The sequence below is a fragment of the Gorilla gorilla genome, chromosome 4, assembly GCF_029281585.2.
Source record: "Gorilla gorilla gorilla isolate KB3781 chromosome 4, NHGRI_mGorGor1-v2.1_pri, whole genome shotgun sequence".
NCBI lineage: Eukaryota > Metazoa > Chordata > Mammalia > Primates > Hominidae > Gorilla > Gorilla gorilla.
In genome coordinates, this window is record NC_073228.2 from 166,705,216 (window position 1) to 166,731,802 (window position 26,587).

The window sequence follows — 26,587 nt, forward strand, 5'->3', positions numbered from 1 at the left end:
TCTCTCATTGTCCTCAATTCTTGACATAGTGCTAATCTCTATTACAAAAAGCAATGATAAGCACTGTGGAAATGAATTCTTAAATGGTTTCATGTGTGTATGAGAGTGCTGAAATGATGACACCAAATACAGCAAAAAGCAGGGGCTGTGGGGCCAACATTTACTAGTGTGGCTGATTTTATTGTTTGTTTATAATTAGTCGCTTCCTCTGCACTCTTTCCAAATTCCTTATAGGTAGAGTACAATTCCCTGCCCCATTCCACTGATTTTGGGTTGATCATGTAACTCGCTCTATAGCCAATGGAATGTGAGCAGCTGTGATTTTTGCTGCATTTGGGCAGAAGCTTGAAAGGTAGTTCTGCGACTTGGTGCTGATACTCTGGCTCTGACACATCCATTCTAAGAACTGCATGTTCCAGAAAGTTGCTGGCTATTTCTTCAACTTGGGTTCTGAAATTAGAAGACACACAGAGCCTAGGAGATCGCATCAGAATTGAAGCCTTCCTACAGCTTTTATTATCATCAGCAATTATTATATGCTACTGGGTTACTGGAAATTTTGGCTGCAGAGAAACCTAATATAACTAAGTATTTCAGAGGTTAAATATCACTGTGAAAACTAGGAAAGATGAGAAGACATATTATTTATTTGTCTCTGTATCCCCAGAACCTAGAACCACAAATGATATCAATATATTCCTAAATCTATATCCAGTGTCAATTTTCATTCAAATGAACTCTCTGTCCTTTATTTTGGATTGGCTCCCTTCTGTATAACAACAAAATGGATTTTTGTTTCATTTGAGTCAGTCTCCAAACATTCAGAATTACACAAATTTTTCAGGCATATCTTTCTTGATAAGTGTAAGAAGAACAGTAAAAGTTGTTACCATTAAGTTTGTATTTATCTAATTGTGATTTAATAGGTTCTCAAGAAAATAAAATAATGTAAATAAACATATTTAAGAAGTGAGGATGAATGTTCATGCATATACTTGAATGATAAAAGTAAATGAAGGAAACTTGTGGTCAGACTAGATCTATTCTCTATGAACATTTATTCCTATCTTCTAAACTTATAGCAGGATTATAGTTCCTTGGCCTCCTGTAGTTGGGTGGAAACAGATGACGAGTTCTGTACAATGAGTTGTGAGTGAGTTACATGGGTTGCTTTTAGGCCAAAACATTTACTTGCCATTTTGAGACATTAAGAGTTCTGGCATGTGACTGCCAAGTTCCCAGATATAGCTTCTACACTAGCATGGATTCTGAGTGAATACTAAGAATAGGTCTCTCCTGACAACCAATCTATGAGATGTAGTATAAAAATAAAGTCGAACTCTTGTTTTAAGTCACTGAGATTTTGAGGGGATTGTTAATAACTATAGCATCACTTGATAAAACATAGACATATGGTTGAATATATATCCTCAGTGTATATGTGAACACACTAACATAATATTGTAACTGAAACAGCAGGGGTTCAGTCTAGGTCCTGCTGCTCACCACACAGAAAGCCAATCACTGAGACAACAAGTATTGCCAGGGAAGAAGGCTTTAATCGAGTGCTGCAGCCTAGGAGATGCGAGTCTCAAACTCATCTTATTAACTGACTAAAATTAGGGAGGGGGTTATATAGCAGAAAAAAAAAAATGTAACCATGTGTTAGAAAACAGGAACCAGGGAAGGGTAAGGAAACAAAATGAGGGGTCTAGCATCTCAGTGTCTGGATGCAGTGATCTGGTGAGTTTCAGTTCTTTGATACTTTTTAAGAGGGCTGGGAGTCCTTTCCTGAGGAAGGAACTCAGATAAAACCATTGTAAATTTCAAGCTTTAAGATCAAAAGGGTCAATTTTTATGTTCATCCAAAAGAAGTATCTATGGGACTACTGGGTCTGTTTCAGCCTTCCCTTTCTCTTTTTCAATTCCTCAATCATGGAGAATCTGGTTGTCAATCATTCTGGACGCTTCATGCTGAGGAGGGGCTTTGTGGACAGCTCCATACCAAAAGTGGGACATGGTCCCTCAGAATCAAAGGCTAATCTAATACCGTAGTTTTCTGTGAAAACACAATCTTTCTGTTCCCCACTTCCATCAAAGACAAATCACAGTAGGACCAACCTACCTGCAAAATAAGCTTCAGTCCCATATAGTTGGCCTGATTACCCAAACACCACCTGGGCTCTCCTAACTAGGCCTTGCTGGAACCTCTCACAAGGCCATTTCAGTCAAAGCTTTGAAGAAATAACTAATTCTTCCAAAGAGTTCCCATTATAAACGAAACAGGTACTTATTAGCCATATGCAAATAAACACATTGCCATGAATTCACAAGTAGTTTTAAAATTGTGGAGAAATTAGGCAGAGAGAGAGAGAGAGAAATAAGCTTCAAATTCTGTTTACAAAAGTATAGTCTACTCAATACACTTCAAGTGTACTTAAAGGTTACAAATAAGTCTAAAGAAAAAAATTATCCAGACCCTAAAAAACAAAAAGAATCAGTAATGGTTCAAACCAAAAAAGTCATAAAAAATTATTTCATTCCTTCATTAGTCTGGTCCATGCAATCAACTCCTGCTCTGCTTTATATTGGGTTAGCAATCTTTACAAACACATCAGCTATTTAATTAGAAGCCTGGTAGTTTTCTCTCTAATCCAGTGGTGCAATCTCCAAATTTACCAGAAACCTTCATTCAAGAGTCCTTTTCATGAACTCCTCCTAAGAAGCAAGCCCTGGACTGTAGCTGATTGTAAATCACTTTTTGAGAAGAATCAATGCAAAACAACAATTGTAGATGACAAAAGTATTAGGACAGCCATAATTAAAGACACAGTTGACAAGGAAATTTGGCTATGTCTGTTGACATACAACAATTTAATATAATAATAATCATTACTGACAACATATATTAAGATATATCAGAATTTCAGAAATCTCATACAATCCTAGAACACATATTAACAGCATATCTATATAAATATAACCCAAATAAAGTTAAATACCCCCTCACATTTGGTAATGCTTTCTATTTAATTCTAACATATCGAATAGGCCTAATATGTTACTCTTGAACTTTAGGAGACCCAATATCCAAAAAAAGTTAGTTTGAGGTCAAAAGACTGAATTTAGAACTTGAAATTTCTCCGTTGGAAAGTCTGTCAAATATGAAAGGATTAAGACACATGGTATCACACAACAGAATCACAAATTACTATAAAATAGCATTCATTTAGCCAAAATGATGAAACAAAAACATTTACTTATTGATAGAGAGGAGACACAGTTTCCCAAACAATAAGACCTAATAAAGAGAGCGTGAGGTCAACTAAATCTGTCTCTCCCACCCCCTTTTTGTTTTCTTCTGTAGTTTTCCACAAAGGTAAATAAAAATCTCTTATTCTCTCTTGCATGAAAATTTTGTTCAAACAGAAAACCAAATTGCATTCTATCTTTGTATGATATATTATTAATATTAAAGCTAACTTTAATAAAACCTTATAAACAAATCTATCTAATTTTAATCAGTTGGACCATAAGTTAAGACTTCCATAAACCTTTTATATCCTTTTGCAATTTTCCATTAAAAAGCAGATGAATACTACAAGAAAACTTTCTGATTCGAACACATGGACCCAGATGCTGGCCTTTCATTAGAGTGCTTTTGATATTAATGTTTAATTTATAGGAACACTCAACTAATCTTGTCTCTGGAAATCAATCCTTACAATTTCACACACGCACCTCTTACACAATAGTCCCTGGCCCTAGAGGAGGCTGAAGCGTTTTAATTTTCAACCTTGTCTCTCACAAAACAGTTCATTTTGTTTGTCACCTTCTCCCAGGTCTTAAGACAAGGCTTTGTGTAGGGGCTCAAGGTTCAAAATTTAGCAGGGGTCAGTGCCTTTTTCAGAACCAGGAGTCAAAGCTCTGTAACTTAACAGCGCAAGGATTAGTTAATAAGATATTTATACTACAGAAACTCCTATCATTCTCTCTAACATTTCACATATTAAAACACTGTGATTTTTGTATCTAGTAGTTACTGCCTGTAACACTTCAATCCACTGTATTAAAGTAGTTAGTTTACTGATTGCATATGTCTAATTGCTAGCATTCTAGTGATAGAACTGTGACCAAATGCATCACAAATGTGATAAGTCCTATGCCAAACTTATCAAAGTAAGACAACTAACTTTTCTCTCCATCATTAAAAAAAAAAACGATAAATGCAAATTTCAGTTATGGAAACTCAGTATGAAAATAAATAATCTTCTTTCACTTAAATTCTCTACTACAAAACAAGGACAAAGTAAGAACAAGCTCCCAGTAATTTCTTTTCAGCTATTTAAGAGTGTTATCACATATTTCTGAGACTGGTGTCCAGATACAGTACTGAAAACTGATTAGGTAATTTTCACCACTAAAATCTTCAATCCAGTGCAGCATTTGTACAGAATTCATTTCCAAGTACACACATGAAGGCCCATCAGTGACAAATGATTGGGATACAAAATCATTAGAGAGTCTCACTTTTTTCATTTTTAAAAGTGATTATTATTAATACTTAAACCAGATGAATGTCACTTAATGCTAATAATGGTAAACACAACTGAAGTAGTATGAGAGAAATCCCAGTCAATGTAATTTCCTTAAGGACAAAGGCAGTCTTTCCTAAATATTAAAACTCTGTGCCCATATCACAGTTTTTTTCTCATTATAGGAAAAGATCTGAAATGAACTCAAATTATTAATTGAATTACTTTGGATATATACACCATTTCAGCATTTCTACTCGCGTCTACTTTTCCAAGTAACAAAATAAATAATACATTATTTCTCTTCAGAACTTATAAAAATAAGTATTTTATTCATTGATTTATTTTTGTCAGGAACCTTCAAGCTCTTATAGCTCTCTGGATCAGAGGTGTACAGTGTTATCCAGAGCCTTAAAAAAAAAGCACATGATGGATATTTTCTTCCTGGTATGCAAATTAATGTCTTTAAGTCCAACAATACCATTATATATTTTGTGCAATTAAAAATTATTTTTAGGCACGTGACCAATAAGTTCTTTAGTGCTAGTATTAACTATGCAGAATAGCAAATACAGTGTGAAGCAATACAAGCATTTATATGAAATTTAGCTCCATGCTAAACCTGGCTTCATGCTTAGCTATATTAAAAAAGAACTGCTAAACTGCCAATTTAGTTTTTTTACAATATTTCTTATTTTACTTTCATCAAGATTAAGAGACTTAACTATGAGCAATGTTAATTAGCAAAATTCTCCAATTTTTCATTAGGTTTTAAAGAATATTTTACTATCTAAATTTTTCAAGTTTCTATTTTCACTGTATGTGAATGAAGATCGGCAGAGAAAAACAGGAAAAACTACACGTGACTTACACAGACCATCTATGAATTGTTTGGACTTTCTGTTTTGTCCTAAATTTTTTCTCCTCTTTTTTTTAAATAATAAGCTATTTTACTTTAGGGTAAATATTTACCATACAAGATCCTGTTTCACTCAAAAGTATTCTCATTTTTTTAGAACTATTCTTACCAAAAAATTCATCTTTATATCCATAACTTTCTTCATATCTCTCTCTCCTACTTAGTGGTTTCTTTCTACCTTGTTTCATAAATAACCTTTTCAAGTCTGTAATTTGAATTAACCTTTAGATAACTTCTGAAACAGACAAAATTATTCTTTTCCTCACTAAGAATATATCTTCTTTGGCACATTTTATATGCAGAGTTATGTGTTAACTATAAGCCTTATCTTCAGTAACCTTAAATTTTAGTGAAAATCTAGGAAGCATAAACTCCTGAGCTGCCTCTCAGATACTGGCATTTTATAGATGAGACTTATTCCACAATTTTTAGAAAGATGTTTCTCCATATCTTAACTTTTTCATAGTTGGAAATGGCCCAGACATCCAATGAGCATCAAAAATAATTTTAAGATTTTAAATTACACAAAATTTTCACCGACAACATTTATCCCATTTACATGTACTCAATTCTTTTATTTTTAAGTTTATCTAGATTATTTCAGAAAAATTTACAGCCAGTGAACAATAAGTGCTCACCTAAGTAAGAACCTTGAAGTTAAATATTTTTGCCAACAACGCAGAAGATTCAGCTCACATTAAATTAGTCTCACTTGTCAAAGAAGGCACGCAAACCAATATCATTTTATTTTAGCTGGGTTTATAGTCTTTTAACCTTCTATAGCAAGCCCTGACACCTCAAAATATCTAGCAGAGACAAATATAAAACCCAGATAAAAATGTACACTGACAATTCCGAAGACATTTCTATTTTTCCTTTATCAATAATTTTAAAGCCATCTTGTCCATTAAAGGTTTACTTAAGTTACATGAACTTGAAAAATACTTTAGACTTTCTTAATTTATTAATGGTCTTTTATTTATAAGCCAGTTTAGTAGACACAACATATAATATAATAAATATATATACATAAACACATGCAGACATTCACACATACACATAAACACAGATCCAATAGCTTTTACCTCAGAACTCCAGCCATGAGACATCTGTGTAAACTCACCCGTTTACATGACTACACTTTGTTTGCCCTAGTAGGTAATCCACTGAAGGCTGTCATCCAAAATGTTGGGCAAAGCAGTTTTCATGGCAGTTTGATTTTAAAAGGCCAAACCTCCCCAGACTCCAAAGAACACTGGGGCCAAATAGCACCACAGAAGAACATCACATACTAACCAGGCCTGACCCTGCTTAGAACAGCAGCACAAAAGCCTGGACACATGAAACTCCATCACGCTTTCCCATGCAACAGCAAACTCCAGATTCCAAACAGTATTACAATAAGCTTTCTAATTCTAATTTCCCATGACACACACACAATAACCAAAACACAATCCAACCGCTGCAGCAGCAAACAAGCCCTAAGAGTGTCCAAACTCAATCACGCGCTTCCTGCTCTCAGTCAGTTGGGCTTTTTCAACCTGCAAATGGAAATCCTTTACAAGTTTTCCAAATTGAGAGGAGCAGATCCTGCTCTCTGGGCCCAGAAAGGACACTTACCTATCTGGGCAGATGTCAAATTTCAAAGGCTGTTCTTCTGAGGCAATCAGGAACATGGTTGGGGCCGGTAGTGGCAGGGCCAGAGAGAGGGAAACACACTTCTATCCAAAATTGAGCGGTCAACTGCTTAAGAGGGCTTCTGAGACTCCTGGCCCATAGCAGCAGATCCACTAGCAATGCGTTCCCAGTGAGGGAAGCAAAATCTGTTACCAAAACACCAGGGGTTTAGACTAGGTCCTGCTGCTCACCATACAGTAAAGCTAGACGAGTACTGCCAGGGAAGAAGGATTTAATCAGGTCCTGCAGCCAAGGACATGGGAGATTGGTCTCAAATCCATCTCCCTAATCAACTAAAATTAAGAGTTTATATAGCAGGGAAGAAATGTAATATTGTGTAGGAAAACATGAAGTCGGTAGGGGTAAGGAGGCAAAATGAGGAGCCTGGCTCTCATTGTCTGGCTGCAGTGATCTGGTGAGTTTCAGTTCTTTGATACTTTTTGAGAGGCCCGGGGGCCCTTTCCTGAGGAAGGAACTCAGGTTAAAAAAATGTAAGTTTCAAGCTTTAAGGTGAAAGACTCCATTTCTTTTTTTCTAATTCTTTAATTTTAATTTTTCCATAAGTTATTGGGGTACAGGTGGTATTTGGTTACATGAGTTAGTTCTTTAGTGGTGACTTGTGAGATTTTGGTGCACCCATCACCTGAGCAGTATACACTGCACCCCTTTGTAGCTTTTATCCGTCCCCCCCTTCCACCCTTCCCCCCAAGTCCCAAAGTCCATTATGTCCTTCTTATGCCTTATAGCTTAGCTCCCACATATCAATGAGAACATACAATATTTGGTTTTCCATTCCTGAGTTACTTCACTTAGAATAAGTCTCCAGTCTCATTCAGGGTGCTGTAAATGCCATTAATTAATTCCTTCTAATGGCTAAGTAGTATTCATCATATATGTATACCAGAGTTTCTTTATCCACTCATTGACTGATGGGCATTGGGGTTGGTTCCACAATTTTGCAATTGCGAACTGTGCTGCTATAAACATGCGTGTGCAACTATCTTTTTTGTATAATGACTTGAGAAGACTTAATTTCTATGTTTATCCAAAAAAACCATCTATGGACTATTGGATCATTTAAAATATATCTTAAAGAAGAATACAAAATTATTAATAATAAGTATCTCTAATGAGTGGAAAGGGGGATTTTAACAATTATACCCTTTCTTATGCTTTTTTTTTTGGCAATGTTTATGTAACAATGTTACAATTTTTTTAAGACAAGGTTTTGCTCTGTCACACAGGCTGGAGTGCAGTGGCACAATTATGGCTCATTGCAGCCTCAACCTCCCGAGTTTAAGTGATTTTCCTACCTCAGCCTCTGGAGTAGCTGGGACCACAGCCAGCTAATTTTTTTACTTTTAGCAGAGATGGGGTCTCACAACGTTGCCCATGCTGGTCTCAAACTCCTGGCCTGCCTCAAGTGATCTAACCACCTCAGCCTGCCTAAGTGTTGGGATTGCAGATGTGAGCCACAGTGCCCAGCCAAACTTTTTAAAAACAATTTATAAAAATAAATACAATCTGTCTTCCCCTGAAAAAAGAAAGAATGCCTTCTAGTAGAAAAGGATAAGAAACGAGATAATTAATGGGAGCTATGTTTGTATTAAAGAACTAGAAGTGGAACCTCAGAAAGGTCTAGTATCTGCTGCATGCCTATGATTTCATTCTCTTGGGATATGGCGGGGGGTGGGGTGCGTGGTAGTGAGCAGACAATAGGACTCATGTTCCATCAGCATATATTTTACATAAACTGTTCAAACCTAAGGTGTCTTAGGTGGAAAATGTACGTATTAGTAAAAGCTTGGGCCCCTAATCCTGCTAGCTGTACATGAAACATTCGGCAAAGCAGAGAAATCCATGGGCTAACCCTGAGTTAATTCAGAGCTTCAGGGAGAAACCTTAGGTTAACGACCCCACATTAACTAGGTTCAGCATAGACTAATGAGCTATTCTTTCTTCTTCCTCTGCCTGTGTGTTTCCCCTTTTCTTTGCATTAAATGTAACCTTTCCAAGGCAACATTTTTTAAACCATTTCTCTAAATTACTACCTCCCCTCATTTTTATCTATGGCAACCACTGCATTATTTCCATCATAGCATTTATTATAATTTGTCATTATTAGTTTATTTGTTTTGTATTTGTTTATTGGCTGTAGTGCCCCCTACAGTATATGTTCCATGAAGGCAGGGATCATGACTATCTGAATACTTTATCCCCAGCTTTAGACAGTAGTAGATATATAGAACACATCCAATAAATATTTATTTCATAAACAGACAGAACATTAAATAAATCATCTTTGTTCCGTATACCAAATAGCTCTCATTTCACCAAACTGGGAAAAAATAGGAAACTACTGATTGTTTTGCAGCCCGCCATGCCCAAGCCCCCCGGCAGTGGGCTCCCACATGGCCCAAGCCTCCCCAATGGGCGCTGCCCCCTGCTCCACAGCACCTGCTCCCATCAACCGCCCAAGGGCTGAGGAGGGCAGGCACGTGGCACAGGACTGGTGGGCAGCTCTGCCCGCAGCCCTGGCGTGGGATCCACTAGGCGAAACCAGCTGGGCTACTGAGTCTGGTGAGAACTTGGAGAACTTTTATGTCTTACCGGAGGATTGTATATGCACCAATCAGCACTCTGTGTCTAGCTCGGGGTTTGTGGATGCACCAATCAGCACTCTGTATCCAGCTAATCTGGTGGGGACTTGGAGAACTTTTACATCTAGCTAAAGGATTGTAAATGCATCAATCAGCACTCTGTGTCTAGCTCAAGGTTTGTAAATGCACCGATCAGCACTCTGTGTCTAGCTCAAGGTTTGTAAACTCACCAATCAGTGCTCAGTATCTAGCTCAAGGTTTGTAAACACACCAATCAGTGCTCTGTGTCTAGCTAATCTAGTGGGGACTTGGAGAACTTTAACATCTAGCTAGAGGATTGTAAATACACCAATCAGCACTCTGGGTCTAGCTCAAGGTTTGTAAACGCACCAATCAGCACCCTGTCAAAATGGACCAATCAGCACTCTGTAAAATGGGCCAATCAGCTCCCTGTAAAGTGGGCCAATCAGCAGCATGTGGGTGGGGTCAGATAAGGGAATAAAAGCAGGCTGCCCGAGCTAGGGGCGCAACCACGTTGGGTCCTCCTCCACACTGTGCAGGGTTTGTTCTTTCGCTCTTTGCAATAAATCTTGCTGCTGCTCACTCTTTGGGTCTGCACTGCTTTTATGAGCTGTAACACTCACCGCGAAGGTCTGCAGCTTCAGTCCTGAGGCCAGTGAGACCACAAACCACCGGGAGGAATGAACAACTCCAGACATGCTGCCTTAAGAGCTGTAACACTCACCACGAAGGTCTGCAGCTTCAGTCCTGAAGCCAGCGAGATCACAAACCCACCAGAAGGAAAAAACTCTGAACACATCTAAACATCAGAAGGAACAAACTCCGGACACACCCTCTTTAAGAACTGTAACACTCATCACAAGTGTCCGCAGCTTCATTCTTGAAGTCAGTGAGACCAAGAACCCACCAATTTTGGACAGAGTTTTACTTATAGTTTCCATTACAGGAATTGTCTTAGTCAAATCAGAATTCATTTTTAACGTATTTCCTGGTCATCACAGCCAAGGTAAGTGGGATTATTTCTGTAGTTTTTCTTTTACATTTTAGGAAAACACATATGTTCAGTCTATGGAATTTCACTGGGTTTCAGGGGGTAAATTTGAGGAACAGGCCTTGAAATTTACATAAGAGTTCAAAATTGGCTGGGCACAGTGGCCCATGCCTGTAATCCCAGCACTTTGGGAGGCAGAGGCAGGTAGATTGCTTGAGCCCAGGAGCTCAAGACCAGCCTGGGTAACATGGTGAAGCCCCATCTCTACAAAAAATACAAAAATTTGGTGGGTGTGGTGATGCATGCCTGTAGTCCCTGCTACTTGGGAGGCTGAGGTGGGAGGACGGCTTAAGTGAGCTGGGAAGGCAGAGGATGCAGTGAGCCAAGATTGCGCCACTGCACTTCAGCTTGGATGACAGAGCCCAATTCTGTATCCATAGGAAAAAAAAAAACCAAAGAGTTCAAAATTATTTGAAGACTTTTTAATTTTTTTCAAGAAACAGATCAAATTAGGAATCTGTTTTAAACCATCAATTTCTCAATATTTTTAAAATGTTTGCCATTTGAAATAATTAATTTTGATAACTAAGGGTTTGGCTGTTTCTTAGCAAATTCTTTGGAATACCTCTATAATCTCGACTACTGTTGATATTTTAATTGGAAATCTCAAGGAATTGCTGAGTTCCTAATTTATACGAAGAATAACTCAAAGAAGGGCATATTATGCACAATTATTTAACATTTTAATTATAAATGAATTTAAGAAACACTTCTGAGAACTCTTACATGCTATCTGAATCTGCATAATTTAGATCTTGTAGAAACGTGTTGGGGCCTTTTAAATTCTTGCTCACTAAAATATACTTTCAAGACATCTTTTAAAATTTTCAAAAATAGGTTTAAATTAAATTTATATTTTAAATTAGGTTTTAATCGTCTTCAGAAAAAGCTCAACCTTAATTATGGTTTTCTCACAGCCAAATTTCCTTACATAGAATTATCATTTAGACCAATTGCTTTCACAAGAAAATCTTTACTAATTCTTTTTAACATTAGGGCTAAAAAATTACCTCACTTCCCTTATTGGATTAGGGCTTCATCACCACCATAATAAATGCAGACTATGAGACCTGGCCCTGTTTTGGTTAACAAAAAAACATTAAACTGCAAACTTTTCAATGTTGAAATTACTGCTGCCTCTTTTAAGTACATTCATCTATATTCACTGTGATAATGGATTCAATGACAAGTTGGTTGACCTCAAGTTTCTGATGCAAATCAATATTCATAAATAAAAACTGTAAGAGTCTGCTATTTATATTACAAAAAAAACTGTCATGGCCAATAGCATTTCTAAATCCTGCTTAATAAACCACTTGACTCTGCTTGTATAATTGAGAGAGGAGAAGGCTTGTGTCTGAATTATCTACATAAGTGCTTAATTCTGGTGGGAGCAATTTGAACCTAATGTCATTTTTCATAATGTGCATATTAGTTATACTTTAATACCAAACAGTTTCTGGTAAGCCACATTCGGGTTATAGACTTAATATCTAAGTCAAAAACAAAACATAAAAAAAATTTCTCTGTGGTTTTCAACAGGTAGTCCCTGGACCAGCAATATCAGCAACACTACTTGGGAACTTGTGAAAAATAATATTCTGAGTTCCTGTCTGAGGTCTACTGAATCAGAAACTAGGTATGAGTGTATGGTACTCTATGCCTTAACAAGCCTTCTAGTTGATTCTGACACTAAAGTTTGAGACCCCCTGCTTTATATCTTCTACAGTCCTCAGTGGACTCTTGAGTGCTGGCATCTCTCATTGCAGTGTGAGCCTGTGGCTCAGCGCTCCTCTGACTTAAGAGAGTTGTTCCCTCTACATGGACTGCTCTGGCCTCTGAAGTTTAGGTTCACCTCCCCAACAAACGAGGGAGATGTTGGGAATCTGTAATGCTCACTTATGTTTATATTCTTAACTGCTGCGTAACTGTGGCCATGCTTGGTGCCTGATGGGAATGTAAATTAAATTAACCCAGCTTGATCCAAGTTAGAGTTGATATCATCACCAGTCTTCAAACCTAGACAAATATTTTGTGTTCCAAATCAGTGCAGTGATAGTCTGAAAGAGCAAACAAACCAAAAACAATTCTACTGATGAATTGTCCTTTATATATGACTGACAGTCCACAAGATTTATCTGGCTAATCTAGATCTCTGGATAATGAAATCTACACTTTAGATTTTGACCTGAATAATTTACTTTAATATTTAACGAACAGGAGTCAGTCACTCATTGATGATTCACCAAAACCAGCATCATTCTTAGTATTTGAGATTTCAGAGGATATTTTTATCCTGATCAGTAAATCTAAGAAGTTAGCATGTGATTCATAGGAACCACTGGTCTTTTGAAAGGGCCACTGTATAAACTTTAAGAATTGCTGTTTGAAGTCATCATATGTCTTAGCAGCATTTTATATATATATGTATATATATACACACATATGTGTATATATGTGTATATATGTATATATGTATAAATGTATATACACATGTGTATATATGTGTATACATATATATGTGTATATATGTGTATATATGTATATATGTATATATAAGTATATATGTACATATGTATAAATGTATATATGTATATATATGTATATATGTATATATGTGTGTGTATATATGTATGTATATATGTGTGTGTGTGTGTAAATTCAATTTTTGTGTCTTCTTGTGCAATAGCTGTCCCCTTCAACTATTTATCCCATACAAATGTAATATTCCAGGGAGTGAAGATGCCTGCTGAGAAAACGTAAATGTTCTTTTAAGCCCTGAAAATATATAACCTAAATCTGAAATGTCGCTAAAGCAAGAATGTTCAATACTGCCACTAATGGGTAAACTAATGGGTAAATTTAAATGCGAAGTGAGAATGCAGCTGAAAGAAGAAATGGCCTTTCTAAGAGCCTAAGTCAAAAACAAAATCAAACATTTCCCTAAAATTGTCCTCATTCTCTACGTGTAATACAAATGCTTGGTAGTCTTGTGTGATGACACTTCCCACGGGGTAAGCTTCAGTACCCCAGTGACATCATTAACATGTCGGTGGTAGTTTTACTTGCATTTCCATTTTCAGTTGCACTTTGACAACTACAAGGTTGTCAAATCTTAAAGGTGAGTTTTCAATGTTAAAAGATTGAGGAAATCATCTAAATTGCCAAATTGTAGAGAGTAGTCCATAGAGTTTGAAAATGGGAAATTACTTATGTGTGCATTTGTCCCTAGCTAGTATTACCATTTGTCTTCCACATCTATTTACTGAAAAATTATAGTCTAACCTTCAGAAAGCACACAAGGCGAAGCTGGTTTATTCTGATTTTTTGAAACAATTAATTTTAATTTAACTGGGATAGTCTTAGGAAATGTTTATGAAACATTTCATGTTATAACATGATTTAAAAATAATAATTTTACTCAGCACACTGAGGCAAATGGCTAAGAGTAATTTCAGCTACCCCAGACTCCGACCACTGACCACCCCTGGCATCACACGGGCACGTTTGTTACCTATTTGTTCCATACCAAGTTGTATGCACTGCAGTTGTTAGATTTTGCTCTAGCGTTCTTGACAATCTGTAATTCTTGGAGTAAATTACAGAATAATAATAATAAGAGAAAGAAAAAGAGAGGGAGGGAGGGAAAAATACAGAAGCACAGAAGGAGAGAAGGGTAAAGAGACGAAAAGGATATGTTAAAAAGAAGAGACAGAGGAGGGCAAAAGTAACGATATTACAGAAAGGGAAACATATCAAAAGTAAAATTGATGGTCAAAGCTGAAAGACCCAAATTTAAATTTAAATATAAGCTGAAAGACTTACATTTAAAAAAAAGAGTAAAGATACAAAGCAAGAAAAAGCAGACAGGTTCACAAATCAACTATTATTGTAAGAACATTAATTTACAGGGAAAAAATTTTAAGGAGTTATTAATAATTATAGGTGGTACAAAGAGATAGACATTAAAAAATAAATATGAGCATTATACCTCCTTTTTCTTTCTCTTTCATTTTTTCTGATTATTCAAGAAGACATTTTCAGTTTAATGTATGTCTTTCACACTTTTTAAAAATTTTTTCACTTTCTTTTTTAACAAAGAAAGAGCAGAGCTTTTGGCCTTTAGGTAGAACTCAATACCATTATTTTGTTATTAAATAAAATTACTTTTACCATTAACTTCTATGTTACCCAACTGGCACAAAAACAATAGAATCTTAGAAATCTGGTCTTGCCCAAATTGTACATGGCATGCTTTTTTAAATTTCTGAACTAAACCTTAAAAAGTACGTTTCCCTAGAGTTGCATCACTCTTAGAACCAAAATGAACATTGGAAAACAGGACTCTGCTCTCTCTCTGTCTCTCTCTCGTAATGAAAATAAACTTAAATACATCACCTTGATTGTTAAGTTTTCTTAAAAATCATCAAATTATATAAAAACATCCAACTTTCAAAAAAAAAAACAAAATTCTCTGGTCTCCACATTTGTAGGAGTGTGTGTGTGTGTGTTTCATGCTATGAACATATTTATGACTAAAAGCCAAGTAAAAACCATGCTTACCAAGGCTGCTTAATGAAGAGTGAAACATCTTGACTTCTACAGTGTCTGACCACATTCCCTTGAAGTAAAAGCAATGCCGTTTAAATATTAAACCACTGGCCGCTAGCAGTTGAGGCTAGCACTTAAATATGGCTAGTTCAAACTGAGATGTGCTGTATCAAGTAGTGATATCAATAATTTAACTGAAAAAAGAATGTAATAATTTTGTATAGATTAAATGTCAAAATGATAAAATTTGGGATACAGTTATTTAAATAAAACATTCAAATTAATTTCACTTTTTTAACAGCTATAATGAAAGTTTTGTTTATATACATAGTTTGCATTATATTTCTGTTAAACAATACTGTTCTAGAAGCTGTCACCAACAAATTTAGCAATGTAAGGGTTACTAATGACGTTGTGGAGAATATATTTTTGTGAACATTTTTTCACAATTTTGTACGTAATTATGGATCTGTTCTAGTTTTCTGCACCACCTTGAATTATGTTTTATAATATATATTTTTCTAGAAAATCATTAGTTTCAAGAATTTTTGAAACACTTATTAGGTATAACTTGTATATAATATCCTCACAAATTTTTGTTGTTTTCTGGACCACTAGTTATATTTGTAATGTTGAATTATGTACGTGGAGTTTCTACTTTTATCCTTTATTTGGAATTAGTGTATTATTTTTATTGCTTTCTGTTTTCTATTTTAAGAATTTATCATTTTACATTAACTAATATATTCTATTTCATAGTGCTTTCGCTAATTTCTAAAATTCAATTCTTATTTTCTTTTTGTTGCTTAACAGTAAAAAGCAACAAGACAATAAATCAATGTGATACACCTTTTGCAATATGGCATAAAATTTTTAATCTTCAATGGTTTCTTTGTCATTATCTACCAAAGAGAATATAGTTTCTTCTTGATTTCTGTTTTTCTTGAGAGTTTAGGATTTCCTTTAAGTTTCAAATGTATAAGGGTTTTCTGGTTAAATATTTTAAAATTTGTCTTTAGTGTATGGTGTTCAGAATGGTAAGTGTAAACTGTACAGTATCTACTTTGAGAAATTTAAGATATTGGTTTTAATAACCTAGAATATAAATAATCAACATTCATTTTAAAATCTGTATATCCTCTGCAACATACAACATTTTATATTTACATATTACATATAGCCTATTGATTTCATACTTCAAAATTTTTAAATCCTTGTTTTTATTTTCAGTCTATACCAATGCCTAGGAGAATATGTCTCCTTATATTCAAAACGGATTGCTTGTTTCACCAGAAGGGATAATCTTATTGCATGCTTGAATGAGATGCTTCTTTCTTTCTTGTGCTGCTTGTCAATTAAAAAGTAGTTTGTCTTAATTCAGTGGCAGCCATCTTGGAATCATAAGGAAAGCTAACTTGTGCAAAAACTGATACTACAGTAGTTCAGCAAAACAGAGAGGTAAATAGAGTCGGATGGATGATGAAAGCAATAAGTCACAAAGACAACTAATACTAGAAGTAGAAGTCTTTCGACCTCTAGGATTTTAGGTTGGTAACATATACTATTTTTGCATATTATGTAAATCTAATTTCATCTATATCCCTATTACAACAGAAGACATCCCTGACTTGTTAACAATTCTCTCTCTGCTTGTCACTCAAGACAATGTTAAGGGTAGGCACAAGTTAAATAAGTAATAGTTTGCTACATATGTTAAAATTGCTACAATCACTATTATCTTGAGAAGTAGAAACACTAATATTTCTAAGTGCTTCTCATCTCTAGGCAGGGATATAGATGGTTAATGCATGGAAGATAACGTCCGTGTGAAACTATTCAATTTTTGGCATGTTTAAGAATAAACGGTGTCACAAACGGTGCATCTATAATTTCTCAGACATGCTAGTGAACATATGCCCAAATTAAACTCAAATTATTTTTCTCATCCTTTATCCATGAGTCAAATTCTTCCCGAACACCCTCTTGGACATATTCCAAAGGTAAAGCTAACTAGATCACATCTTTCTCTGCCTCTAATTTCTAGGCATTCAGTTATAGGTGGCCTTTAAAATTATAATATTATATTAATATAATATAATGGAAGCTCTATTACAAGGCAACCAAAAGAACATATTCTTTGTCAACTTTAACTCTGCTTAATATATATTCAGCATTATCTCCTTTTACTTATACAGGTGAAAGAATAAAAGGTTTGTATAGTTCCGCAGTCTCATTTCGGTTTTCTTGCAACTCAATATATTTTTCTTCAAGTCCATCCCTAGGACAAAGAGGGTTGGGTTCTGTCAACCAGTGTACCTGGCCAAGGTAATTGCACTTGAAATGACACCTCCCTTTTAGAAACTTTCAAAGACTCCTTGATATATTCTCAAAAACAAAAATACCACAATTGAACTTTAATGCTTATATCCACATACTTCTAAAGCATTAACTAACTCATTTTATTTCCAGTAACCTATCTTTCTATCGAAGATTGTATTTTCCAAAGATGATCATTGTGAGCTCTTGGAGTTGGCTCCTGTGTCCTTTCGATATATCTTACTATTATCTTTATTATTATTATTAGGAACTTGATTTTCTGGCACTATATGATGCTCCAGATTCATTTTGTACATTTTACACCACAGCCCTAGAATAAGCATTTCTCTGAGGAACTCTGGTATGTTTTTATTTTTGTTTTGTTTTGGAAGTTAGTACTAGAAAGCAACATCTGGACCCTAGCTGTATTTGTTGATACTGGGGTGTCATCAATTCTAGGCTTTCTTAGCTGACAGAATAAGAAAATAGATATTTGTATACTAACCCATGTGTTTACATATGTCTATTAGTCTGCACACAAATGCACACACACACACACATATACACCACACATATATATCCATCCGTATCAATATTATCTATATTAAGCTAAACATAAGTTTACACTAATATCTCCAACTCTAAATCATTACCCCAGGGATCATTATGGCCTTCTTGCTTATTTATAAATCCCCACCCCAACAGGGATAAACACAGCTCCCACCACCTGTCATTTACTCACTTAATTGTTCAATTCCAGTATATACATATCACAGAATGATAATAAATAATTCACCTATAATCACATGGGAAATTACTTATTCATCCACACTACAGTATTTGTGTACTGCTAGGTTTTTGGGGGTGTTTTGGCTTTGATTGTGGTTTTTATTTATTTTTTGCCTTTTGTCTTATGCACTCCATTCATTTCTAAATTTACTGAGATCAGCATCTTCCTCACACCTGCCTGTCTTCATCCGGGTTTTTTAATACACTTGTATTATAATTAGTTTGTTTTTTTCATATTCTGTATTCCACCCTGGAATCCTTTGATCTACCAAATGATATTGGGAAAATTTGCATACATTAAAGTTTACTCTTTGTGCTATATATAAAGTTCTATGAGTTTCGGCAAATGTATAGTGTCATGTATTCACCATTACAGTGCTATACACAGGTTTACCAACCTAAGAAGTCCCTGTGCATTAACTTTTCAACCCTGCCCAGCTCCTCACAAACTCTTGGCAGCTAGTAATTTTTTTAATGATCTCTGTCATTTTGCCTTTTCCAGAATGGTTGTATAATTGGAATCAGACGCTGTGTAGATTTTTAGACTAGCTTCATTTACTTAGCAATATGCATTTCGGATTCATCCATGATATTTTGAGGCTTGATAGCTCATTTCTTTTTATTGCTGAATAACATGTCATTGTATTGATGTCCATCCATCAATGTTTATTTCCAAACAATTGTATTGATGTCCATGCATCAATGTTTATTTCCATGCAAAGTGTATTACTGTTACTTGGCCGCTTCCAGTTTGGGGTAATTATGAATAAAACTGCTATAAACATTTGTATCAAGGGTTTTGTGTGGACACAGTTTTCAAAATAATTGAATAAATACCTAGAAACATGATTGCTAGATTGCATGGCCTTTGCTTTCTTTCAGTTATGTTTGTCCAGTATTCTTTTGACCATTTCTTTTATTTTTACATTTTGTGTAATCTTGTTTCAGATATACCTTGCATACATAATAATATATAGCAGGGGTGTCCAATCTTTTGGCTTCCCTGGGCTACATTGGAAGAAGAATTGTCTTGGGCTACATATAAAATACAGTAACACTAATGATAGCTGATGAGCTAAAAAAAAAAAAGTGAAAAAACAAACTCATAATGTTTTAAGAAAGTTTATTAATTTGTGTTAGGCCACATTCAAAGCCATCTTGGGCTGCATGCAGACAGGCTTGATATATAATATAAAATATATTGGAAATAGAAGTTTTACTCAAACTAATAATCTTTGACTTTTAATAAGTCAAATATGCATGTGTACATGTATATTTATATGTATTATAATATTTGATGGTTACCTTTATGTTTTAAAATTATGACTACATATTTTTGTTTAAAACTATCACAAAGATACAGCATCTAGTGACTGTCTCCTGTGAAAATCGAGAAATTGTGCATACTTTTATTTCCCTTTTCATGTTTCAGAGCTGTAGATATAATCTAGAACAGTGAATCTAAATCTTTATAGTAGTAAAAACTTATCTTCAAACAAATACTGCGTGAAAATCCAATACATAAAACAGTTAAACATTGCAGCTGTTCTAATTGGGTCACACTGAGTTTTCCCTCCTCAATTCTTTTTAATACTTCTGAGGAGGTTCCAAGATGGTCTTTGTTTTATAATAGTATTTCTTTGCCATCTCATTACAATATGCCAAACTCATCTTCTCACAAATAGTAGGCCTTTAGAAGCAATGTGTGTTTTCACCCTTTTATTTTACTGTTACTACTTACGGTAAGTGAGCCTAGTGTTTAACCAACCATTTTAATACAAGGTCTCCTCCTTAGATAAAATGATTCAAATAACAGAAGTGAGTTGCTCTAAAGAAAAATATGTAAATAATCACAAATACAATATTTATGTGGCAAAAAAATTCCAACGGTAACAAAGGAATAACATAGTTTTAGAAAACCCTGCTCTACACCAAGTTTCCTAGGAGAAGTAAGGTAGATCAAGGAGAAATAGAAAGTGTTGTCTGAGACTGAATATAGGTAGGCGAGGGATCTTTCAAATATTTTAAGTGAAAAACAAAATCTTAGGGGAAATATAATAAAATTAGCAGATTTCATGAGAATTTTTACAAGGCAACAGACCTATGTTAGAGTTATAGACTACGCTAGTTTGCCTTTCTTCCTCATTTTAACCTTTAGCAAGTAGTAAGTCTTCTTAAAGAGTAAATAATAATCAATAACAAGCTGCCACAAGATGAAAGCATGAAAATGCACAGAGAAAGTAACAATTATGGAGAACATGTAAAGTATATCTGAAGAAGAGTCAAAAATGCAAATAAGAAATACTCAGGATATACGGGCCGGGCACGGTGGCTCATGCCTGTAATCCTAGCACTTTGGGAGACCAAGGAGGGCAGATCCCCTGAGGTCAGCAGTTCGAGACCAGCCTGGCCAACATCGCAAAACCCCATCTCTACTAAAAACACAAAAATTAGCCGGTGTGGTGGCGCATGCCTGTAATCCCAGCTACTTGGGAAGCTGAGGCAGGAGAATCGCTTGAACCAAGGAGGCAGAGATTGCGGTGAGCTAAGATCGTGCCACTGCACTCCAGCCTGGGTTACAGAGTGAGACTCTGTCAAAAAAAAAAAAAAAGAAAGAAAAGAAATATTCAGGATATAATAAAATTCTCCTTCAAATAAGAAAAAATGATTTGAAATTTAGATTAAGAGAGCCACCTGTATATTGATAAGACCTTCTAGTGATATACTGAAATAACATTATTAAACTTCAAAAATAAGGAATGAATCTAATATATGCCTATGCAAGAAAATTGAGTAATGTGCTAAGAAAAAACTGATTTACTTCAAACTATTCTATGGCAACACTCAATGCCAGAATAAAGTGAATTAATGTGTGTAGTAGGTTGAATAATGGTCACCCAAAGACATCAATTTCTAATTCCTAGAACTTGTAAAAGTTACTTTGTCTGCGAAAAAAGTGTTTGCAGATTTGACCAAGTTAATAATTTTGAGATGAAAAAATTAACCTGGACTTTCCAGAGGGGCTCTGGATGCCATCCTAAGTGTCCTTGTAAAATTGAAACAGAAGATGCTTTTATTTATTTATTTTGAGACAGAGTCTTACTGTGTCGCCCAGGCTGGAGTGCATGGTGCAATCTCACCTCACTGCAGCCTCCGCCTCCCGGGTTCAAGCGATTCTCCTGCCTCAGCCTCTTGAATAGCTAGGATTACAGGTGCCCGCTGGTCTCAAACACCTGACCTCAAGTGATCCTCCCTCCTCGGCCGACCAAAATGCTGGGATTACAGGCATAAGCCACCACAACTGGCCCCGAAATAGAAGATTTCAAACAGACATGAAGAGAAGAAGGTTATATGAAGATGTAGGCAAAGATTATAGTAATATAACCACAAGCCTAGGAATGTTGAAGCAGCTACCAGAATCTGGAATAGGCAAGGAACAGATTCTCCTCTATGCCCCCTGGAGAGAGTGCAGCCTCAATGGATTTCAGGGTTCTAGTTTTCAGATCTTCAAGAAAATTAATTTCTTTTATTTTAAGCCTGTAACTAGAGAGGGAGCCAAGTCGGCCAACTAGATGCAGCCAGGAAGAACTTCTTCCATCGAGAGAGAACAAACCATCAAGTAGACCGGCACACTTTGAACAGATCTTTAAAAAGAAGGCATTGAGAGTGGACAGAGGATGAATGCAGATCCCAGGCTTAAAGAGAAGGAAGCTGGGAACTCTGAATGAGGCTGCTAAGCGACAGGACACATTCCAGGTCACGAGCAGCTCCTGGGGAAGAGATAAGTGAAATAGGCGTGGAATGGTTCACTCTCACCATGGACCTCCAGAATCCTAGCTGCAGGAGACCCCACCACTCCAGAGGAGATTTGAGTTGGCAGGGGAATCTTCCTCCAGAGTTGACAGAAACAAAACTCCAGCCTGCATGAAGCCCAGAAAGTTTGGTGTGGGAATAGATACAGTGGAGCACAGCCATGATTTCCGGTCCCCCAGTGCTCACCATGCTGCTCTAGGTGGCTTGGCCTTTGTTGTCCGCTGAACCTGGATAGAGCAGGGTTATCCTGCCCGTGACACAGGTCCAGTCTGATCTGAGCACCCCCTGATCTGCCAGTCTATCCCAGGGTCCCTGCCTGGCCACACCCACTGGCAGTGTAGCTTCAGCTACCAAGGTGAGGCACTTGCCAGCAGGCACCACCATAGCTTTCTTGTCAGCAGACCCCACCTAACAGTTGGAGCACTTCTGCAGGCAAGCCCCCGTCAGCCAGCACGTACTCAAAGCCCTAACCCATTGGTATGTGCTTGCCCACAGCCTCCCCTCACTGCTTCAGCCACATGTGCACACAGGACCTACTAGTGCCCACTGCTAGCAGCATGCATATATGGGGACCCCTACCACCCAGTGCCCTGCCGCTAAAGTGTTTTTGCCAACACCCATCATCAGAGTGTCATTGCCAGTTGACTGAGAACACCTTGGCCACTCCAGCATAGCAGGTGCTTAACCTTAAGGGGCCAGAGAAAAAAGCTGTGGATGGGTCTCATCTCAGCTTCCCAGGGTCAGAGCATGAAGCCCAGGATTCCTGAGCTGAGCCTTGGTCCCCTGAAATTATCCAGAAACAAAGTAAACTGACTGAACCCATCTTATACCACTGTCAAACCCTAAGGAGCATCAAATCGTATAAAAGCAAAAATCCCCATGCAAAAGACAGCAACTTCAAACATTAAATGAGCATCAGCCCGCACAGATAAGAAACCAGTGTAATAACTCTGGCAACCCTAAAAGCCAAAGTGTCTTCTTACCTCCAAACAATTGCACTAGCTCCCCAGCAGTGGTTCTTAAGCAGACTGAAATGGCTGAAAAGACAGATGTAGAATTCAGAATCTAGATGGCAACAAAGATCATCAAGATTCAGGTATTGAAACCCAATCTAAGGAACCTAGAGAATTAAATAAAATGATGAAAGAGATGAAAAACAAAATAGGCTCTTTAAGAAAGAACCAAACAAGAATTTTATAATATAATTGGAAGTATTAACAGCAAAATAGACCAAACTGCAGAAAAAAATCTCAGAGCTTGAAGACTGGTTCTTAGAATCAACTCAGACAAAAATAAAGAAAAAATTTTAAAAAATGAAAAAATCCTCAGAGTAAATGGGGATTATATAAAGAAACCAAACCTATGATTCACTGGTATTCCAGAAAGACAGGGAGAGAGAGCAAGCACCTCAAAAAACCTATTTGAAGACGACGTCCACAAATGTTACCTCAACCTCTTTAGAAAGGTGAACATGCAAATTCAGGAAATTCAGTACCTCGGTGAGATATTACATCAGATGAACATCCCCCAGTCATACAGCCATCAGATTCTCAGAGGTCAACACAAAATTTTAAAAATATATATTTAAGGCAGCTAGAGAGAAGGGACAACTTATGGAGAAAGAAAATCTCAACAGCCTAACAAGAGACCTTTCCACAGAAACCTTAAAAGCCAGAAAAGACTAGGGGCCTGTATTTGACATACTTAAAGAAAAGAAATTTCAACCGAGAATTCCATGTCTAGCCAAACTAAGCTTCATAAGCAAAGGAGAAATACAATGATTTTCAGACAAGCAAACGCTAAGGGAATTCATTACTAGCAGACCTATATTATAAGAAGTCCTTAAGGGGCTTATAAATACGAAAACAAATGACCATTACTTGCCACTACCAAAACACACTTAAGTATATAGCCCATTGACATCACAAAGCAACTATATAATCAAATCTACATAAAAACTAGCTAACAACATGATGACAGTATCAAATCCTCTTATATCAATTTTAATCTTGAATGTTAATGGAATAAATACCCAACTTAAAAGGCACAGCTGGCAAATTGTATAAAGAACGAAGACTCAACTGTATGCGTTCTTCAGAGACCCATCTTACATGCAATGACATCCACAGGCTCAAAGTAAAGGGACAGAGAAAGACCTATCCAGCAAATAGAAAACAAAAGAGAGCACAGGCTGTTATTCTTATTTCAGTCAAAACAAACTTTAAACCAACAATGATAAAAAAAAAAAATACAAAGAAGGGCATTGCATAATGATAAAGATTTCAATTCAACAAGAACACTTAAGTATTCTAAATATACATGCACTCAAGACTGGAGCATCCAGATTGATTAAACACGTTCTTAGAGATGTACAAAGAGACTTAGATTACCACACAATAATAGTGAGAGACTTCCACACTCTGCTGACAGTGTTAGATAGTTCAACAAGGCAGAAAACTAACAAAGATATTTGGGACCTAAAGTTGACACATGACCAAATGAACTTAGCAGACATCTGCAGAATAGTCCACTGAACAAGAACAGAATATACATTCTTCTCATCTGTGTGAGAAAATATTTTAAATGGTCCATTTTCAAGGCATAATAAATTTAAGGACTGGCAGCTATCCTGCAAATGTAACAAACTGCACAGCTCATGCACCTAGAAGGTCACAATAAGTGAACAGAATGCAGAGGAGGGGTCAGCCCATAAAAGGGGAAAAAGTTTCATAACTGGGAAATTGAAACTTAAGCGGGGAAGGGGATGCGGCATAACCTTATAAGGGGGGTAATAAAATATAAACGCCTTAGCATTTGCTTGTCTGGGAAGATTGTAACCCCATACTACTTGACAATGAGGAACTAGGGGAGGGACTCGAGTGCTAGAAGATAAAGTGCCTGTTGTGACTGCCCCAGATGTGCTCACCGGACATTGAATCTTTCAAGACCGTCATTAAAAAGTCTCACTTTCACTGTTCTTCTTGCTTCTAAGTCCATTCTTTGTGTTTGGATGGATAAATGTGTTTCTCACAATCTGCATATGGTACATACTCTAAGATCGAACACATGCTCAGCCATAAAGCAATTCTCAGCAAATTCAAAAAACCTAAAATCACACCAACCACACTCTGGGACCACAGCACAATAAAAATAGAAATCAATACAAAGAAGATCTTTCAAAATCATACAATTATGTGGAAATTAAACAATGTACTCCTGAATGACTTTTGGGTAAAAAATAAAATTAAGACAGAAGTCAATAAATTATTTGAAACAAAGATGCAACATAACAGAATCTCTGGGACACAACTAAAGCAGTGGTAAGAGAAAAGTTTATAACTCTAAACACCTACATCAAAAAGTTAGAAAGATCTCAAATTAACAAACTAACATTATACCTAGAGTAATTAAAAACACAAGAGAAAAAAACAGCCCCAAAGCTAGCAGGAGAAAAAAATAACCAAAATCAGAGCAGAACTGAATGAAATGGAGACGTGAAAATCCATACAAAAGATCGACAAAACCAAATTTTGTTTTTTGAAAGAATAAATAAGATTGATAGACTGCTAGCTAGAGCAATAAAGAAAAAAGAAGATCCAAATAAACACAATCAGAAATTACAAAGGTGACCACTAACCCCACAGAAATACAAACCCCATTACCACTAATCCCACAGAAATACAAAACAAACAAACAACAAACCCTGAGAGACTATTATAAACACTTCTATGCACACAAACTAGAAAACCTAGAAGAAATGGATAAATTTCTGAAAACATACAAGCTCCCAAGACTGAACCAGGAAGAAATTCAATCCCTGACCAGACCGGTAACATGTTATGAAATAGAATGAGTAATTTAAAAAAAAAGCGCTACCAACCAGAAAAGGCCCTGGACCAGACGGATTCGTAACCAAGTTCTACTAGATGTATAAAGAAGAGCTAGTACCAATACTACTGAAACTCTTGCAAATATCTTCTGAAACTCATTCTATGAGGACAGCATTATTTTGATGCCAAAACTTGGCAGAGACACAATAAAAAGAGAAAATGTTAGGTTAATATCCCTGATTAACATAGATACAAATATCCTCAACAAAATACTAGCAAAACAAATCTAGCGCACATAAAAAAGCAATCAAACATGATCAAATAGGCTTTATTCCTGAAATGAAAGGTTGGTTCAACATATAGAAAACAATAAATGTGATTCATCACAAAAACAGAACTAAAAGCAAAAACTACATGATCATCTCAGCTGAGGCAGAAAAGTCTTTTGATAAAATTCCACATCCCTTCATTTTAAAAACCCCAAA

The 26,587-nt window shown here is 36.2% G+C and overlaps 1 long non-coding RNA gene across 1 annotated transcript in view; it reads right to left on the bottom strand.

Moving 5' to 3' along the window:
- Positions 1 to 315: 315 nt before the first annotated feature.
- Positions 316 to 26,587, bottom strand: part of LOC109026901 (uncharacterized) — a 556,365-nt gene continuing 530,093 nt past the window's right edge. The window contains exon 8 of the long non-coding RNA XR_010133979.1: positions 316 to 450. This is a non-coding gene — a long non-coding RNA (uncharacterized lncRNA). The remainder of the gene's footprint in view (positions 451 to 26,587) is intronic.